Genomic DNA, 16,606 nt, shown 5'->3' on the forward strand with positions numbered 1-16,606 from the left:
AAAGGCAGCATTTCCAAACCCTGGAAAAGGTTAGACTATTTAACAAATGGTGTTGGAAAAATTGGCTATCCATGTGGGAAAAAAATAAAGTTCCATCTCCACTTCTCACCAATTAAAAAAAATGGATAGATTTTTAAATCTGTGTGTTAAATACAAAACAAAATTATAAAATTACTGAACAGAAATATGGGAGAGTGTTTATGATTTTCATAATGGAAAAGTCCTTACAAAGTAAGACTTAAAATCAAGAAATAGACCAAACAATTGACAAATTGAGTATAGACTATCATTGACTATATATTTTTTTTTAACTATTGAAGTATAGTCAGTTACAATGTGTCAACTTCTGGTGTACAGAATAATGTCCCAGTCATGCATATATATATATACACACATATCTTCATTTTCATATTCTTTTTCATTAAAGGTTACCACAAGATATTATATATAGTTCTCTGTGCTGTATAGAAGAAATTTGTTTTTTTATCTATTTTTATATATAGTGGTTAACATTTGCAAATCTCAAAATTCCAAATTTATCCCTTCCCACTCCTTATTACCCAGTAACCATAAGATTGTTTACTATGTCTGCAAGTATGTTTCTGTTTTGTAGATGTAGTGTCCTTTTTCTTTCTTTTTTTTTTAGATTCCACATATGAGTGATATATAGCATTTTTCTTTCTTTTTCTGGATTACATAGAATGACAATCTCCAGGACCACCCATATTGCTGTAAATGGCATTATTTTATTTTTTATGGCTGAGTAGTATTCCATTGTATAAAGATAGCACATCTTCTTTATCCAGTCATCTGTTGATGGACATTTAGGTTGTTTCCATGTCTTGGCTATTGTATGTAGTGCTGCTATGAACTTTGGGGTGCATTTATCTTTTCAAATTAGATTTTCCTCTGGATATATGCCCAGGAGTGGGACTGCTGGATCATGTGGTAAGTCTATTTTTAGTTTTTTGAGGAATCTCCATACTGTTTTCCATAATGGCTGCACCAAATGACATTCCCACCAGCAGTGTAGGAGGGCTCCCTTTTCTCCACACCCTCTCCAGCATTTATCATTTGTGGACTTTTTAATGATGGCCATTCTGACTGGTGTGAGCTGATACCTCATTGTAGTCTTGATTTGCATTTCTCTGATAATTAACGATATTGAGCATTTTTTCATGTTCCTATCGGCGATTTGTATGCCTTCATTGGAGAATTGCTTGTTTGTCTTCGGCACATTTTTAGATTGGTTTTTTGTTGTTGTTGTTGTTGTTATTAAGTTATATGAGCTGTTTATATATTCTGAAAATTAAACCTTTGTCAGTAACATTATTTGCAAATATTTTCTCCCATTTCGTAGGTGGTTGTTTTGTTTTGCTTATGGTTTTTTTCTGCTGTGCACAAGCTTGTAAGTTTAATTAGGTCCTGTTTGTTTCTTTTTGCTTTTATTTCTATTGCCTGGGTAGACTGTTCTAGGAGAATATTGCTAAGATTTATGTCAGAGGATGTTTGCCTATATAGTTGACTATTATTATCATGTATCATTGTGTACACTGCTAGCCTTTAAAGTTGTTTATTTGATAATACCTGTCAAAATGTTCCTATGCAGTTATTTCCAAGATTCTCTCCTTAAAAATATTCACATATGTATACAGATGTTCATTGTAGCACTGTAGTAGTGAAAAATTAGAAGCAATTTACTGTCCCATAAGAGAAAAATTTCCCTTTTCCCCCATCCTCCTCTACAAAAAACCCACTAGAATACAGGGAGAAAATATTGGTTGTGGTAGCAGCAAGCAGTAGTGGTAGTAACAGTAGTGGTGGTGGTGGTAGCAGTTTACCCCATAATCCCTTCCCCTGCTTCACTGGTGAAGTTAAGCAGTTTATCCAAGGTCTTGGTCTGGGTCGCTTCCATTTAGATCATGCTGCCTCTGATTGTAATTTGGTATAAAAAGCCAGGTGGGCATTTGGGGATTGACTTTCTTAATTCTATAGAAACACATCATTCCTCTAAAAATAGAATGGAAAACTAATGTGTAAAGTCTACCCTCTTGTTCTACAAAGAGATGGTATTAAAATACTTGCTGTAAATACTAAAGCCAATTTATGTCATCATCATCTTTGCTCTCACTTCTGTCAGATGGGGTTGTATCTTCTGCTCCATTTCAGATCCTCCTGATCCCACCTCTTAACTCCAGCCACTGCCGCAGGAACCCATTCTGAGTATGTTTCAAAGGTACAGCCTGACATGGCCTTTGCACGTCTTGCAACTTCTACTTTCACTTCCTCCCCTGGGGTCCACCTGGCACTCACATGTAGGCAGCCCTGAAGAGATGGGGGCTGGTCAGTGCCCAGCGGGTCACCCCTGATCAACGGAGATGGAAGTCTTTGGATACGTGCTCCCCCTTTTAGTCCCCCTGAAGGGACTGTTCAGAGATGCATTTCATAAGGCTCCTTGGAAAGTTGTGTGAGATCGAGGACCAGTCACCCACAGCCTGGACAGACCCAGCCCTGACCAACACATACTTGTACCAGCCTTCCCTCCTCTTTCCCTGTCTCACTCCTCCTCTTCCCAGTCCTGCTCCAGGACAGCATTCCCGAGTGGACAATAGGGGTGTCATGCATGCAAGCGTTTGGCTCAGGCTCTGGTTTGGGAAGAACCCAGGCCCAGGCTGGGATGAGCTGCCTTCTTTTTAAATGCAGTGGAGAAATGTTACTGTATGATAATAATTCCTAACATTTGTCTCACGCTTTCATGTGTTCTATTTCATTGTCACAGCAATCTTAGGAGAGCAGTATCTCTCCTTCCATTCGATAGATGAGGAAACTAAGGCTCAGAGAAGGTAACTAACTTGATCAAGGTCACATCGGCTATGGAATGGTAGAACCAGGATTCAGCACAGGTGCTCTGAGGGGCATCACTGCCTGCTCTGCTATGATACAGCCACCTCCCATCAAAATATTTGCAGAGGGCTTTGATCTCAGCGCCGACCGCCCTGGAAAGTGCTCTTCCTCCCTTATCAGCTCCCTGCCATGGCACTCGCAGCCGTTCCAAACACATCCACGCTGCTTCCAGCTTCAGAGGCACCACACGTAGAGGAATTTCTTTTTTTCAAGATGTTTTGTTGTAAAGGAACACAAAGCAGTAGCTGGAGAGGTGAATACATGTCAAGGAAAGGGTTTTTGAAGGTGAGATGCACGTGCTGAAGGGAATCACCTAATGGAGAAAGAGAGAGATGGGTGGTGCAGGAGAGAGAAAGTAGGTGAGAGGCAATGACGCCCAAAGTAGAAACAGCCTGGCTTTTGAAGGGATAAGGAACAATTCCTCTGTTACAACTAGAGGGGAGAAGAAGAAACTCCAGTAGACAAGTTCAGGTCTCTAGGTAAGCTGAGGTCTCTCCCTTATGAAGAATACAAACCCAAAGGAATGGACCTTCTTCTGATCTGACACGGCACACTCCACGAAGGCTTTGTCTCCTGCTGTAGCCCAGAGCTGACCTCGCAGAAGCTCTCCATAAACATTTGTGGTTGCTGAATAAATAGATATACATAAGTTATACACTTCCCTTCACCACCCAAACTCCTGAGACTAATAGTAAACCATCAAGAAATGGATGAAAAATGTCATTAAGTAAGGATTTTAGTTAAGAGTTGGAATAACCCACAAATAAATCATTCCTCCAACTTGTGCTATTTAATATAGATAAATATACACAGGAGGCCAGAAATATCCAACTGCCGGGTGCCAGGTGGCAAGCTCCCGCCTGGCAGCAGAACTTGAACAAAAAAGACACAGGAGTTGTAGTAGCCAGGAAGCTCAAGGTGAGTCAGCAGGGGGACGGAAACACCACCGAAAGAGGAATGAGACCCTGGCTCCCTGGACCCGTTGAGGGGGTTTGTCTGTGGCTGGGGAGACAGGCTCCCTCCTACTCCCGCTGGATGGAGTCTTACCGAGGCCTCCAGGCGCCGCCCTTCCAAAGGAACAAGCTGGAGCACGCGCAGCACAAAGCGATCAGGCCGTTTATAAACACATGTGAAACGTGCTTACGTGAGGACGTGAAGTAACTGGGCATGTTCAATTCCAGCAAAAAAGGCTCAAGAAGCTCATAGTAGTGATTCTCCGGTTATGCGAAAGGCCGCGAGCTTTCCAACACATTCCCTCACAGCCAGCCGCTCTTTGACCTCACTCGGGCCTCCAGCTGGTTGGTTCTGCCTCCTTTTCACTGCGCACTTCTCTTGGTGGCTAGCTCGGGTTACACAGGCCAACGTGGTAATCACCTCCTTGTTTATACCCTCAAATTTCTCACTCCCTCTCACCCAGCCGGTGCTTGCTTCAGGGCCGAAGGGAGCCTCACGGTCCAGGCATGGGAATGCATGACTTCTCTGGTCCAAGACCTTTCTTTCAGTTCATGACTGTTAGGAGGGAAACCTGCTTCCCCATACCTGCTGTCTTCTTCCAAGTAGGGGACACGGATTAGTGCCACACTCCTGGCCTCCTTCTCTCCCGCTCGCCTTCCCGCACTCTGTCCCCGCCAGACAGCATGATGTACATGACTGGAGACTGCAGAGTAGAAAGAGGAGAAATCAGACCTGCACCCTTGGGACACTGTCCTTTTCCCTCCCTTCTTGGCGGCAAGCTGCTTCCAGGGGTCACTGGTTCTCTTCCCTTTCTCCTCCATGCTGTAAGTTTCACACAGGGCCTCTTGGGGAGGTCTGTGATGGTCTGCTGGAGCTCGGGCCTCGCTGGGTAGGCCTGTCTTACTCTGGGTTCAGTACATCAAAGCTCATTTTTTTAGTTCTCAACTCAGAGCCATGTTCTCCGGCTGCTTCTTTCCACCCTCCTGAAGGGAGCTTGCTACCTTCAAAGAATATTGACTCCCTCTGTTCCTAGGGGTTGGGGATAAAGGACTCAGTGGAATCAACCTTCCCTTCCCCCTCTCTCTCCCCCACTACCCACCTCTGAGCCTGACCCTGGAGAGAATGTGACCTGACTGCAGCTGTGCCCCTGGGACTTGGTTAAATGTGACAAGAATGTTTGAAGATCAAATAAAACAATAGATGCTATGTGTTTCAAAGGAGATCACATTTGAGGGGTGGGGGCAGAGGGAGACCTGGCGTTTGGTGGTTTAGACTTAATGACCCAACAATCACATCATCTTAGGTGACCTTGCACCTTCTGCGGCCTTGGCAAGCCTCACCGGTGTCCTCAGCCAGCTCACTCCCCCATTCTCCAAAGACGGGTATCTACTGATTCTTCTCTCTCCTCAAGCCTCGATTTCAGCTGCTGGGCTTGCTTCTCATTTCACCTAGAAAATAAAAGCATAGTAAGAGATCTTCCACAGAGGAACCAGTAAGTCCATCCAGCGCCTGCGTCTGCATCCTTCTATTCCGCTTCCCTCCTGCTGCAAGGCTCCTGAAATTGTCCATGTTCCTTTCCAAGGCCAGCACTCCCCTGGGCCCTGCATCTCTTCTGCTCCCTCCATGCAGCACCTTGCTCTTGCCTTAGTCTCCTCTCCTGCATCATCCGTTTCCCTCTCTCTACTGGCTTATTTGGATAAATATGCGAATGTGCTGGAATATCTCCCATCTTTAACAAACAAACACTTTCCTCTCACCCCATGTCCCCTTCCAGCTACTGCCTCATTTCCCTGGTGCTCATTATGACAAAATTCCTTGAAAAATTTATCATGCTGCTGTCTCCACCTCCTCTTCCCTCATTTTCCCTTGAACATACTCCAGCCAGGCTTTTCTCCCCATCACCCCACTTTTGTCTCACTCCAATGTCAAGATAACCAATGAACTCCATGTTGCGAAATCCAGTGGCCAGTTCTGAGCCCTCATTTTGCTCGATCTGTTAGCATCGTACAAATCTGATCCCACCCTCCTTTGAACACTTGCTCCATTTGTTTCTGAGGCGTCTTTCTCTCCAGGTGCCCAACCTCCCTGGCCGCTCCATCTCGATCTTCGTTGGATGCCACGGCTTCCTGAATTGTAGATGGGAGAGTGCCCAGGGCTCAGACCTCAGCCTTGCTCTATCTGCACCCCATTTGGTCTGTGGCTTTACATACCATCTATCCGCTGGTAGCCTGGGCCTCCCTCCTGAAGACTCCAACCACCTTGTCAGCAAATCCTCCTGGATGTGTAGCTAATGAGCGTGTGAAACCTAGTATGTCAAAACCTGATCTCCGCCCTCAAAACTCCCACAGACTTTCCCATCTCAGTATATGTCAACTTCATTTTTCAGTTTCTCTGGACAAAAAACGGGGTGACACGGAGCTTAGCATGATTCTCAGGGCCTTACATAATGCACCCATGTTCCCCCTCCTCCATCCCTCCCTGCTCTCACCTCCTAGCCTCATCCTCCCCGGTTCCTTGCCCCAGGGCCTTTGCACTCTCTGCCTGAGACGCTCTTCCCCCTAGTTGCTTAGTCATTTCATTCGGGCCTTTTCTGAAACAGCATCGTATCAGAGAGAACGTCCCTGACTGTCGAATGCAAGGTATGATCCCACTTCCTGCCCACAATCACCTCGTGCTTGACTTCTCTTCCTAGCACTTCTTACCGCCTGTCAGCGCCCTTCTTTTTGTTTAAGGTATTTCTCCCCATTAGAAGGGAAGTTTCTGAGTGCAGAGAGTTTGAACATTTTGTTTACGGCTCTCAGCCCTAGTACTTTAAAAAGTGCTCAGCATGCAGTAGGCACTGTTTAAGAGTGAGCTCCTAAGACGTGAAAGTGATTCAGGAGAGCCATGGCCCCCGGCAGAGCCGCTGCTCAGGGTCACGGGAGTGGTGTGGGCAGGCAGCCGGCAGCCTGGGCTTTGCTGGGGTGGGGGTGAGTGCTTGCGCTGACGGAGCCCAAGACTCTGGTTCCGTGAGATTGCGCTCCCTGAGGTCATCCGTCCCTCCCTGGACGCCGAGCCCTCGGTCCTTGTCGGTTGTTATCCCTAGCGTGAGGTTCCCTGTCTCCGCCCTTGCCTGAGGAGGCAGCCGGAGCCTCCGGCCCTCTGCCCTTCTCAGAGCGCCCCACCAACCCCTTTGCTGGCTTCCCTTCCTCTGCTGGTCCTTTAAATGGAGGTGTTACCCAACATGCCTTTTGACCTTCTTCTAACACTCTCTCTAAACTCCCATTAATCATTATCTTTAGATGATACCAATAGAATGAGAAAGATTAGCAAAAATGCTGGAAGGGATATTTTAAAAAGGCAAAGCAGTTGGGTTTGCATTTTAAGGGGTCCTGATTTTGACTGAGAAGGTGGAGGTTTGAGTCCAGTTCTGTCACTTACTGGTTCTGTTTCTGTGGGCGAAACTCCTCACTTCTTTGGGCTTCCATTTCTGCATCTATAAAATGAGGCTAATAATCTCTTACCTTACATACATTAGCGTAATGTAGGAAATTTGAATGATGTATTTGTGGACACGTTTTATGAAATATAACTTGATCTATAAGTGTAGAGTCTAGCATGACAGACAATTTAAAAAGTCACTAAACCACTTTCTATGGGGAACAATAACTGATGCGAGGAACTGTCTTTTCATTTCTATGTACTTGTAAGAAGGTGGTATGTGTAGGCCCAAGGTCACCATTTAGGCCCCATGTCAGGACCCAGTCAAATCAGCAATGTGCTGTAACTGCCCACGGACCTAGGACTGAAATCACAAATAATCTAAAAATACACAACCAACAGACTGAGCAGAAATGCTGCTTTTGTCCAGATCAACCAGGAATCTGTGTCGCCCCTAGAAGTTAACAATCCTCAAATCTTCACTGACTTCATTCACACCAGCACTGCCTGTTTGCTGGTGGTAGCTGGAGTCTGGCTGAATCCTCCTCCCAGTAAAGGGGGCTCATCTGGGATTTGAGGCAGGCACGTCAGCACATTCCTACATGGGCGGGGGTTCGGGGTGGGGTTGGGGGGTGCTTCAACATATTCCAGGCTCAGCTTTCCTTTTAGTTGCAGATCTGACAGGGGCACATCTTAGTTTAATTTTGTTTTGTTTGCTGTTGTTTGTTTTACTTTTCCTCCATGACACAGAAGCATGCACTCTGAGGGGAAGAAATCCTACCTGTGTTATGGTTGGTTCCATGAGAAGTCAAGCTATTTATTAAAAGTGGAAAATGTGTTAAGCTGCTCAGCTGAGACTCGAACGGCTGGCTCTTGTCTAATCGTTAACATACAAGCCTCCCTACCCAGATGTCTGTGAGGGAGGACTTCTTAACAGGATCTGAAATCAACCCTTACCCAAAATGCCTGTTAAAAATTACACGTTTGGAATTTTGTCCTAACCTGACTCAGCTGCCACATTCCCTTTTGATATTCCCTGGGGGCTGGGGGAGCAGTAAAAAGCCCTATTCCATTTAATCTAGCACTTTTTTTTCTTTAAATCTGGTGTCACATTTGAGTACTTGCTGAAGGGAGGTGACCAACCATCCTTGTTTGCCTGGGAATGAGGAATTTCCCAAGGCACAGGCAGAGCTGAACACCCTGGAAAGGAATTCCTAGTCCAAATCACTCACAAGACAAGTGAGCAGACTGAGGCCCAGCAAAACGAAAGAATTTTCCCTAATATCACTTACGTAGTTAACACTCACTGGGTTGCTGGCACCAGGACCCAGATCCCTTAAGTCCTAGATCAGGGCTCCACTGGGCCACTGCCCTCGTCCTGGAAGTGAGATATGGGGTCAACTATGAGGAGGAACTTAAGTTTGATTGCTGGTTCTCAGGCATTTGGCTGTTTTATTTAATTCACATGTGAGCAAAAGCAAGCACTAATCCAAGCACATTCTAATCAGTGATCATAGGGATGCAAATGTTCTAAAGGAAAGTACACGCATGTTTATAGCAGCATTATTCACAATAGCTAAAACACGGAATCAACCCAAGTGCCCACTGACAGATGAATGAGTAAGCAAAATGTGGTGTATACATACAATCGAATATTACTCAGCCTCAAAAAAGGAAGGAAATTCTAACACACGCGACAACGTAGATGAACCTTGAGGACATACTGAATGAAATGTCAGTCACAAAAATATAAATACTGAATGAAGTACTCTAGAAATGGATTCTTTTAGATCTAAGACATAAATACTCCTAGAATATTTGACTACAATAGGTAATCAAAATCACAGAGGCAGAAAAAAGAATGGTGATTCCCAGGGGAGGGGAAAATGGACAGTTAGGTTACAGTGGGCACACAGTTTCAGTTTTGCAAGGTAAGAGTTCTGAAGCTGGATGGTGGTGATGGTTGCACAATACGGATGTGCTTAATGCCATTAAACTGGACACTTAAAATGGCTAAGACAGTAAATTTTATGTTATGTGCATTTTACTACAATTTTTTTAAATAAAAATAATTTTAAGTAATGATTACAAAGAGCTCACCTCTTCCACTGGTGCCATGTTTCTGTTAAGGAGGTCTGCAAAGTGCTTTGCAGTCATTTATTATCTTGGGATGTTTTGTCAAATCAAACCACATTCTTTAGATAAGGAGTTTGGCTTGCTTTGATATTTAATGACCTTCCCTTTACCTAGAGAGTAGAATTTCCAGATGTGTAACACCCCTAACACCTAGCAGGACCTCACAGCCTGGCACGTAGTAAGTGCTCCATAAACATTTAAAAAACAAAGAACAGCAAAGGCTAACATTGATTTTAAGCATTTATTCAGAGGTAGGTTTACCTTTACTCTGGTGAAGGTGAAGCTTCAGGTCCTCCCACTTTAGCAAGCCCTTCCCAGACCCTGAGAGGGGCCTTAGCAATGTATGCATGTAAAACTTGTAAAAGTAAGATTTTTTATTCAAGAGCACCCTCAAAGTTATATAATCTTCGGGCCCCACAAAATCTGTCCTTCCTACCCGTCTGAGGCCTCTGCTGATTACTCTCCCTGGTCGCCTCTCGTTATCTCCGCTTCTCAGATGAGCAAACAGGATAACGACCACGTTCCCTGCCGCGCTGGGGAGGGATGTGCGAGGATTTTGTACCCTGGCATTTGAGGCCAGTTCTGCAATCCCACTGAGCACGAGGGGAGGCCAAGCCTGACTCCAGTCCTGGTTAAACTAGGTGTGACCTTGGTAAATACTGTGATTTCACCTGATGTAACTGCAACGACAAGAAGGATGGCTGGTCTTTTAAAATAACCTATGATTTGGGGAAACCACTTATTATACAACTCCATTTAATATTCTTAGTTAGTCGATGGAAGGGAATTTAGGAGGGGGGGGGGGACGAAACACGCAAGGCTGAAGAGGGCAGTGGCAGGAACAGAGAAGTAATTCAATGTTAACGAAGATTCCCCACCCGCCTTCTCCAACTTCTTTTCTCTCTTTTTGAGGGATGTGCAAGGGCGCTTTGTGACTGGGGAAATTCCACTTCTGTTTTATCTCTTATTTGTGCCTGCTCTGGCCCCCGAGGGTTTCCACTCTGGAGGCCCTGTTTCTAGTCTAACGGCTCTACAAGTCACAGGGCAGAAAGGGATCTTTCCTGTAAACATCCTCTGGGCCACTCCCGGAAAAGCTAACCAGCAACCACTGCTTCCCGTCTTTATTCTGGTTCCTGGAGCAAATAGTTCAGTTTTCTATTCCTCTAAGATTTCTTGGGGCCAATGGGAAAACAGCATTGAAATGTCACAGGATTGAAACTTCCTCCCATTGAGGGTGCCACTCTCTTCAGACTCAGGTTCTCTGGCTTAGAAACCTCTCTCACACGCCGTGTCCACCAAGATGGTGGGCCTGGCGCTTAGGAAAGGCTGCCCGCTGGCTCCCACCTCCTCAGAGAGGTGCAGCCACCAACCCGAAGGCAACACAGCCCAGCGTTCTGCCCTGATTCCTCCGTTTCTGACTGCAGTGCAAACCTTAGGGTCACCTCTGCCAATCCCTCCCTCCCCTCAGGTCCCATTAATCACGATGGGTTTTCCTCCCCTCTAAATGCCCAAGGTCACTCTCTGTTTTCCATTCTCTCTGCTAGTACTTTGTTCTCTGCCCTTCTGTCCTTGGGTCTGAGCTATCACAACTGCCCCCTGATTGGGACCTCTGCCCTTCTAGAATTCGGTTTATCATTTAGCAAATGAATCCTAAACTCCAGGACATCCAGGTTGCATAGACAAACCCCTTTCAAGCACTGGTACCTGACTTTGTGTTTGTGATTTTATATTCCTTTTCTTCAAGAAGACTCCCCAAGCCATATACACTTCAGGTCTCTCACAACAGGGTCTTCCCCAGACCCACTCATTTTGCACTCAGATGTCTATTTTTTAAAAATACTCTATTTTTTAGAGCATTTCAGATTCACAGAAAAATTAAGTAGAAAGCACAAAGTTCCCTGCTGCTACAGAGGCACAATCTCCCCCACGATAGATATCCCACACCAGAGTGGTACTTCTTTTACCATTAATGAACCTCCAGCAATACATCATTATCATCTAAAGTCCATAGTTTCCACTGAGATTAATCTTTTAAAAATAATACTCCTTCTTGTTACTTTTCTGCTTCAAAACTGCCCATTATAATGCTGCCCATTTCTCTAAAGTCCATCTCCTTACTTGAACATTCAAAGTTCTCCATAATCTGCCCCAGTCTTACTCTTCAAACTTATTTTCCAATAATCACCTATGTCCACTCTTCCCGGAGGGGAGACTGACTCCAAGCCGGCCAGTCCCATTTCCACCTCGTGGTTTTGTTCACATCCCTTCCACGCAGAGTGTGGTTAAATTCGACTCAACAAAGATTGGCGAGACAGTACCGGATGTCCACGTGCATCTAGTCTGGCCATCAGCGTCCTACCCAGTTATCCCACGTGGTCAGTGAACCCCTCCTGCCCAACCTGCTTCCCCCAACAGTAGCAGTTCCTAGTCCGGGGTATCTGACTACCAGCAAGACTTTTCAAAATAATAAAAAAGTCTAATACTGGATTGGCAGTTTTTTATTCTGCCAAAATAAAGACTTAAAGCAAAGCAAAAGACCACCATCACAATCCTCTTATTACAGAAAAGACATTTTATCGCTTGAAAAGCACAAAGGGCATACTCTCAGAATAACGGTCAGCTCTTTCAATGAAGTTTGTACACTCAGCTTTAGGAAAATACACTACATTTCTCCGAGTTGGTGAGAACAGCTCAGCCTGGCGTCTCCACCCCCGGTTCAGGGCTTACTCACAAGCTGCCTTGGGGCTCATTTTGCGTGGCTGACTCTCTGTGTAACTTCTTGTGCACACATGTCATTTCCTCAACTAGAAGGTAAGCTTTATAAGGAACCTGTGTGCATGACCACCACAGCAAGGTCATGCACGTAGAAAATGTTCAATAAATATTTGGTGAATAAATGAGTCAGCCCAGAGCAGGCTTTCTAAACCTGTGTAACCAATCAGTCTCCTCTCAGTGGAGTATGAGCACCCCGTCCTGAGGCAATTTCTTTCAACAGATTTCTTTATAAACAGTTAACTAGTACAAATTGCTTTGCTTTTGAGTGAAACCTGAAAAATTAAAATAAAAATCTGATATGAAAAGTAAACAGTTTCTTCCCCAAGGCAGCAGCAAGCCCCAGCAAAGAGAACCGTGGCACAAACACAGCTTTTGTGACCTGACGTGTAATGATCCCTGTTACTTGGGGCTTTGTTGGCAGGCACGCACGAGGGCGTGCTTCTGGCTTGACCTGACTTGACAGACTTCCTACTGTGGCTCTCACCCATGTGCCTGAAGCTTCCATAACACCTGTGTTGTTTCTTTCTCTACCTGGATGATTTTAAAAGGAAAGAAATTCAGCGTCTTCCTGGCCAAGTCTTGGTTTCAGATTCTGGTGTTGATGTAAAGCAGTGCAGAGAAGTGCCTTTCAGATTTAAAGCATCCTTCTCACTCAGCATCCAGAGTTATCTTTCAAAAATATGAATGAGGTAAGGTCACATCCCTGCTTAAAACGTTCATTGCCTTTCCATGTAATTCCATTCCAAAGCTATGACTGAGTACCTGCCAGGCCCTGTTGTAAATGTTGGTTATACATCAATAAATGAAACATAAAAATTCCTGCCTTCCTGAAGCTTCTGGAAGGAGGTAAGGGGGAAACAAACAAGAAACGTGATGAATAAATCATGTAGTGTACTATGCTGGAAGGTGGCAGGTGCAAAGGAAACTCGTTGGGGTAAGGGGGCTGTGACAATTTAAGTGAGGTGGTCAGGGCAGGCCTGACTGAGAAGGTGGCTGGAGTGAAGACTTGAAGGAGTGAAGGGCATGGGCCACGAGTACACCTGGGAGAAGAAATGCCTTACTACAGTACGATCTCGCCAGGTACCTCATCCCCCTTCTCAGGCACGCTGGCCCATCCTCCCTGCTCTCCAGCCGCCGCTGCCATCTCTCCCCGCCCTCAGGGCTCTGCACACCCTGTTCCTCCTGCTCAGCACTCTCCCTTCCCACCCCTGACTCCTGGACAGGCTCCTTGTCTCAGGCCTCACCTAAGTGCCCCCTCCTCAGGTAGGCTTTCTTGGTCCCCAACTGATTGTAACTTAGGTGCCGCCCTAACAATTACTCTTACAGTCCTCTCTTCAGGTATTTAATTAATATTGTCTGAATAAATGAACAAACAAAAAGGGCTAAGAAGGGCTGCGCTCGTTGAGGGACTCTGACTTGCTCCTTTCTCCTCAATGCCAAGCACATTGTTGAATGTATTTGATAGACTTTATCTTCATAATGCAGCTTCCTTGTTAAGGGTGGACATAGGGATCAAGTAATCGTTTGCTCAGATTTAAGATCAGAATAATAATATGTGTGCAATATGACGAGAGGGATATGAAGCACTGAACTGTGATGGAGAATGAATTTTCTCTTGTTTCACTCTTTCAGTAGGGTAACCCTTTCCCCAGATGAAGCAGCCCATGGCTTCAGCCCTTGGCCCAGATGGGCCCTTTCAGGACCATTTTCCACCCAGTGAAGGGCCAGAGGGTACCTTCCTCACCTCTTATGTGTCCTGGTTTTCTCAGTAGGAAAGTACTATCTGAATGGGAGTTTTTGCTTCCTCTTTATCAACATGTCCTTCGATTTCCTCTGCGCTTCAGTCAAATTAATGAAAAATAGCTGTCTTATCTCAAATTCTCAATTGTCTAGGATAATTAAAACATTCACAAATGTTCTCCCATAATCATTCATGCTTTGGGGCTATCTCCAGTGGTATTTTCCTGTTGATGTTTGCTCAGGAAATGCCGTAAGAGTCCATTCCATCCCAGTCTCATTTTGAAATGCATCTTAGGTGACATAAAAATCATGGAATATAATGAAACAAAAGAGAGAAATCAGGGCAAAGAGAAAAAGACAGTTGAGTGAAGCAAGAAATAAAGCCGCTGCACGGAAATTCCTAACATAGAGATTCAAACAGTTACTGCAGAGGGACCCCAAATTTGACTCTGAGCAATGAAGGAAACAGACCAATCACAGGATCCGTGATGCCTTGAAAGACGGGTACCAGGGGCTCAGAGACTGGAGACCTGAAAGAACTTTCTCCCGTGCATCTTCAAAAAGGACACTGATGTCATAAATAACACTTAAAGTGAGTTTCCAAGAGCTGCTTCCTACAGTGTCACTTCACTCAGGGCCTCACAGCAAAGCGAAGTCCTCGAAAACTCGGTTCTCTGAGGAAACAAAGTGTGTAGATCTGATTTGATCCAGAGATAACATTTAAAATATCTTAAAAAAACAAAAACAAAAACCCAAAGGTCTGCATCCTCCCATACGTGTCATTCTCTCCAATCAAGCTTTGATAAGAATCAAGCAGCAGGGACGTCAAGAATCAATTGTCTGGCAGGGACCTAACATGTCAAAACTCTATTTCTGATTAGATGCAGACCTGCAGCTAGAATTGTGGCCTCTACTTTCCAGAACAGAGGCCCGTAAGCAGGCCAGGTGCCTGCTTAGACCTACGTCTGTAAAGAGGCCGCCTAAGACGGCCCCACGGGCAAGAGCCAAACTTCCTTCAGAAAACAGTTCACATTTGTTTGCTCTAACACAGCAGCAAATGGACGGCCAAAGCCCCACGGCGCATGACACAGAGTGACATAATTAACAGCCCTCCCACAAAAACGCCGTGCACTCCGCAGTGCAGGTTTCTTTTGCTGTGTTTTGGTTTATTCATCCTATGCCTCCCCACCCGTTAGAGTAGATAGTTGAGAAGTGACTGTTAAAAACAAAATCAACCTGCAGAGAAAACGTCATTTCCGATTAACGAGCGGGGCCCCAGGCTGTTGGCTTCGCGCTGAATTTGGCTGCTTCCCAGTGCGGCCCTGAGCAGGAGCCAGGTCACCCCACTGAGCTTCCTCCACCAGCAGGACGAGTCTGTTTTTCAGAAAATACGTACCCTTGGTGAGCTGTCAAAGTGAGCTGTGCGTGAGGCATGCGTTATTCAGAGGGAGAGAATGTTTTCTGCGCTACTTGAAGTCTTCATTCGTGACAACGCACGAAGAATCCAACACAGTAATCTTATTGTTTTAGCTGTTTCTTTTGCCATTACTCACGCGCCCTGACTGGAAAAAACCCGGAGACGACCCCCCCCCCCCCCGCCCTGCACCCCGTCTTTTGTGTGTGTGAATATTTTTTAACTTTGGTTTGGGATGAATGCACCTAACAACCCACCATCTGGGGTCCAAATATTTTTACAGACACGCATCCAAATACCACAGAATCACCGCCACGGCTCAGGGTATGTGGGCCTTTTTCTCAGGCCGACTTTTGATTAAATACGATTATTCTTGAACTATGAGAATCCCAGCCAGGAGATTTAGCCTTGAGAAGAGAACTTGCTACGTTGACCGATATAAAAAAAGAGGGAAAGGAGAACTCCCCCTGGAACAAACTTCAAGAAGAAAAAGAGAACTTTTATGTTTGCTACCGTAATCCGCGGTGTGCAAGCTCCGTCAGCCGGGACCGTCACTGGTGGAAGCAGACGAGGTGCGAGAAGGCTCCGTGGGGATCGAGCTGCAGTCCCGTCAGGTGTAACCAGAACCGTGGTCCTAAAACAGAGGCCTCCCCCCACGCCCGCCTCGGCCGGAGGACTGTTCACTACCCCCCAGGCCTGGGCACCGAGAGGCGAGGGAAGAAGAGACCGCCTCCAAGAGCAAAACGCAACCGCAGCGCCCCAGTGCGCGCGCCCCGGGACCGCCGGCCTCCGTCCGGCTCCGATCCCGCTCCTCCAGCGGAATGACGGCGGCAGAGTTTCAGAAAGCGTGTAAGCCCTGTAGGGGTTTTAAGAGCTGCCTCTTAGGCCCTATGTGAGGAGACTTGGGTAGTAGTGAGTCTGTGCACTGTGACGGCGTTCCTAACACGACACCGTGCCATGATGGCTAGAAAGAACTTTTCTTTTTTCCCTGAAAGGAAAGAGAGAGTACGTTTGCTCAAAATGTCACCCAGATTTTTAGAGCACAGAGGAAATTGCACTGGTCAGTGACTGTGCCACACAGACAAAATTAAAATCTATACTGCTGGATTCCCTCGCCAAGCTGAAAATAAGGGCAACCGCCCCCCCTCCACCCCAGCCAAATGACATATCCTTGCAGCTTCCAGCTTTGCTAGTGGAACTGACCGGAGGGTTCATGACAATAGTCACAGAGCTCAGCCCGCCCGTAGCTCGTTACTAGCTGGA

General features: G+C 45.8%; 1 protein-coding gene and 1 long non-coding RNA gene across 4 annotated transcripts in view; one reads left to right on the forward strand and one right to left on the reverse strand.

Annotated features, from left to right (window-relative positions):
• Nucleotides 1-335: 335 nt before the first annotated feature.
• LOC105085210 (uncharacterized) lies at nucleotides 336-16,060 on the reverse strand. Of its 3 annotated transcripts, none has more exons than XR_004138713.2 (4): nucleotides 15,857-16,060; nucleotides 5,199-5,306; nucleotides 4,444-4,561; nucleotides 336-3,531 (listed from the first exon to the last, which is right to left on the reverse strand). It is a non-coding gene; the product is annotated as an uncharacterized LOC105085210 (long non-coding RNA). The 3 variants fall into 3 exon arrangements; XR_010382181.1 differs by having other exon boundaries at nucleotides 3,952-4,561; XR_836780.3 differs by lacking the exon at nucleotides 336-3,531 and having other exon boundaries at nucleotides 3,714-4,561.
• ABCD3 (ATP binding cassette subfamily D member 3) overlaps nucleotides 6,480-16,606 on the forward strand; it is a 137,260-nt gene continuing 127,133 nt past the window's right edge. The window contains exon 1 of the mRNA XM_064488740.1: nucleotides 6,480-6,497. The gene's annotated coding sequence lies outside the window, so the exon portion shown is untranslated. The remainder of the gene's footprint in view (nucleotides 6,498-16,606) is intronic.

The sequence above is a fragment of the Camelus dromedarius genome, chromosome 9 (genome assembly GCF_036321535.1).
Source record: "Camelus dromedarius isolate mCamDro1 chromosome 9, mCamDro1.pat, whole genome shotgun sequence".
NCBI lineage: Eukaryota > Metazoa > Chordata > Mammalia > Artiodactyla > Camelidae > Camelus > Camelus dromedarius.